Raw genomic sequence first — 4,533 nt, forward strand, 5'->3', positions numbered from 1 at the left:
ATGGGACCGGGTCCATGGAGGCAGATTGTTTGCAGAGTGTGGGTTATAAGTGTGTGAAAACCACATCATCACATACCTATCCTTGTTCATGATATTGATTGGTTTCTGTGATGTGATGTCCAAACTGTTTCCCGAATCGCTAACTAAATTACCATAACAATTATCCATGATGGCATATTACTGTTTGAATGCCAATAACACAGCTTAAAGGGACAGTCAGAAAATGATTGATTACAAAGAAAACACTGTATTACGCATTATAAAGTTGGAAACAACAAAACATGGAGAAATACGTGTGACTTATGTGCTTACCCTTGTATCTCTGACTATGAAAAATGACCACTTATTTGTTGTTCATACATAACAACATTTTAGATATCAATGATCAATACATGGTCAATAATATGCTGTATGAGCACAAGGTTTTACATATACAAATGCTATCCAAATGCCCTCTAGTGCTCAAATTGTATAATGATTACAAGCACTCTTCAAGATTGAAGAAATGAGCACACCAACCTCATAGGTTTAGATAGCAAATTTAAATAAACCCAGACAAATGTTCAATTGTTTAGAAACATTTGATATCCTTGATATTACATAATTGACTTTTAGAATAATGAAAAACATTATTTTTTTTCTAAACTGTCCCTTTAACAACATTACATATGCTAACACATATTTGAAGCTTGTTGGTATATCTACATGTACTTTGTTAAAAAATAAATATTGAAATCACATTTATATTGACGTGTTAAATAAAGTCTATTTTCTTTAAGAGACATTATTGTGTTAATATTTTATTGTAAAGACATTTTTTTTTAACAATGAATATGGTTTAAAGTCCTTTTAGGAGTGTGGGGGGGTGAAAATATGCTAACAATAATATATTTGAAGATTAAACTATGTGGATCTCATACATGATACAAAAAACAACATTTGCATTCAAGGGACAGTATCCTATATTTTTAACAGAACTGTATGTAATAGACACTACTACAAACAACAAGATTAACATATACTGATATCAATATTAAAAAGCTTCAAACACTTGAAAATAAAATAGGGTTAGCTATATTGAAAATATAGATGAACCCCCATTACAACCGTAAAACAACACAATACCCCATCATTAACATATGAAAAGACCCTTTACACAAACTGGAGAAAGCTGGAGATGGTACTCACATGAAACTCAGAGGCTTTGCGAGGAGTCAGAAAATTACTTACATTTTCTTAGAACAGAAGAAAAAATAAACGTATTGGTTAAACAATGGACTATCTAACTAGAGACAAAATCAAAGCTTTTGATTTATAATGTGAGTGTCTAATGAACCTTTAATAAAATATACAACGAAATTACATTTAGAAGAAGTCGGCATCATATATTTAGCATATGATAAAGATAAATGCATATTGATTACTTTATTCAAACACAATAGCGCATATTTATTAATTAGATATATTCAACATTAAACACAACATTAATTTTTCAGAAAAAGGAACATATTGTTGACAAACATATTAAACATGGACTATAGAGATTTGCACTTGCCTAGAAATATCCTATGCATGAAAACATTTTGCTTTCGTTCGTTGATTCAACCAGACATCCAGCAAAAGAGAATGTGGTGGTCTTTATCAGCTACGGGTCAACAATGTAACATGATGCAAATAATACATATTCGCAAGCTTTTTAAAATTGGCTGCAGTCACAAACGTTTTTAACGTGCACAAATATTGCGGGACTACGTAATCCAATCAGACGTTTTTTTACCTTTACATGTGACGTCTTAACATGGCGCTTCCTTGATCACGTAAAGAACGCCATCCAATGAAAGGCACATTATTGATCACGTAAGAACGCCCAAAAAAAAAGGCGCATCCTTGATCGCGTCAAAACGCAATCCAATAAAAGGCATATTCCTGATCACGTAAGAACGTCAGTCAATACAAGGAATCATTGGACAGCCTGGCAGGTGACGTCTTAAGCAACATGGCGCATCCGAGATCGCTGAAAAACCGCAGACAATACAAGGACTCAGTGACATCTTGGCATATCACTAAGAAACGTATTTATATTTAAGGAACTAGTATGTGTGTAGATTGCTATCTAGGAATGACAACAAATCATGAATCATCTTTTCGGACTTGACTGTCCCTTGAACTATAGCTATGGTGTATATCTTTAACATTTAAAAGATACACATGAGAAATACATATGCCATTGATGTTTTAAGATATGTTTGGATTGTTGTTGAATAACAATAGTTATACATGTATTGATTAAACGTGTCATTTATTCAAGTTTAATTATTGTCAGCCTACCTATAGCCATATATGGGAGGAGATGTATTTTGTTAACATATTAGTTAACAAATATTCATCATCTAAATTATTTGCATTACACACAGAGATTTATTTGGTTACACTTTTACAATAATATAGATTTGAAAATGAAATACAGGTGCTGTCAACATTACAATAAGATTGTTTATTAATAAAATTATATGTCCTTGTTCATGTAAAAAGGACAAAAACGCTTTACCAATGGAAATACATTCATTAACAATTGTGATCAACATCACTTAAAGGGACATTATTTTGTTTTTAAAAAGAGCATACACATAGACAATACTATTTCAATAAAATGAACACTTTACAGGGATTATATCATTGTATCAATACTCAGATCATTTGGTAAAGGTGCATCAATTCATGCAGAGTTTCTAAATACACACATGGATCTGAACATTGAAATATACATATATACACAAATACCAATCTATATATACATATATAAAAAAATTACTATGCTAATCATAATCAGGCAATGATAAAGCTAAGAGAAAATAATATAAAGACAAATAATAAGATTACATTGGAGATGTTAATCTTAAAGTCATTTACTATTGTCTTACATATATGATTTTATTATAACAAATATATTTGGTAGGTCCGTTTAAGGATCAACAACATAAACTAGAGCTTTCAAAAAATAACAGGAAGAATGAGGACAAAGATTCGTGAAATAAAATGTATTTTATTAGTATGTAAGAAAACATACACAACGTTTATAAATAATCTTGTAAAAATAAGGAATATATGAGCCATATGACAAGGTAACACAGTGCATCACAGTCCATGAAGAGAGTTTCCAAGGGCCAGCATAGCCCCATTGGAGACATATGACAAGGTAACAAAGTGCATCACAGTCCATGAAGAGAGTTGCCAAGGGCCAGCATAGCCCCATTGGAGACATATGACAAGGTAACACAGTGCATCACAGTCCATGAAGAGAGTTGCCAAGGGCCAGCATAGCCCCATTGGAGACACATGGCAAGGTAACACAGTGCATCACAGTCCATGAAGAGAGTTGCCAAGGGCCAGCATAGCCACATTGGAGACATATGACAAGGTAACACAGTGCATCACAGTCCATGAAGAGAGTTGCCAAGGGCCAGCATAGCCCCATTGGAGACACATGACAAGGTAACACAGTGCATCACAGTCCATGAAGAGAGTTGCCAAGGGCCAGCATAGCCCCATTGGAGACACATGACAAGGTAACACAGTGCATCACAGTCCATGAAGAGAGTTGCCAAGGGCCAGCATAGCCCCATTGGAGACACATGACAAGGTAACACAGTGCATCACAGTCCATGAAGAGAGTTGCCAAGGGCCAGCATAGCCCCATTGGAGACACATGACAAGGTAACACAGTGCATCACAGTCCATGAAGAGAGTTGCCAAGGGCCAGCATAGCCCCATTGGAGACACATGACAAGGTAACACAGTGCATCACAGTCCATGAAGAGAGTTGCCAAGGGCCAGCATAGCCCCACTGGAGACACATGGCAAGGTAACACAGTGCATCACAGTCCATGAAGAGAGTTGCCAAGGGCCAGCATAGCCCCATTGGAGACACATGGCAAGGTAACACAGTGCATCACAGTCCATGAAGAGAGTTGCCAAGGGCCAGCATAGCCCCATTGGAGACACATGACAAGGTAACACAGTGCATCACAGTCCATGAAGAGAGTTGCCAAGGGCCAGCATAGCCCCATTGGAGACACATGGCAAGGTAACACAGTGCATCACAGTCCATGAAGAGAGTTGCCAAGGGCCAGCATAGCCCCATTGGAGACATATGACAAGGTAAAAGAGTGCAACAGGCACAACAATAAACTTTTAAAAAGGCCAAATGGCAACAATAAAAATACAAATTCAACATGTGGACGGAGGATTCTTATCTGCCACCATGGAGCATATCCAGATCCTCCACTTACTGGTCATCCTCTTCATTGTCCTGTGCATGTCCAGCTCCAGATTCAGGCCTTGAACTTAATCGCATAATTGCACGCAGAGTCAAGTCCTGAACCCGGAGCTGGGCCTGCATGGTGTCGTTCATCCCTCTCAGGACAGCTGCGTTCCTCAACACGGCCTGCTCTACTCTTGCTATACCTTCTAGCATGAGCCATGCTGAGTCACAGCCTAAAATAAAATAAAATTAAATATTAAGGATAATTACAC

The sequence above is a fragment of the Bombina bombina genome, chromosome 7, assembly GCF_027579735.1.
Source record: "Bombina bombina isolate aBomBom1 chromosome 7, aBomBom1.pri, whole genome shotgun sequence".
Classification (NCBI taxonomy): Eukaryota; Metazoa; Chordata; class Amphibia; order Anura; family Bombinatoridae; genus Bombina; species Bombina bombina.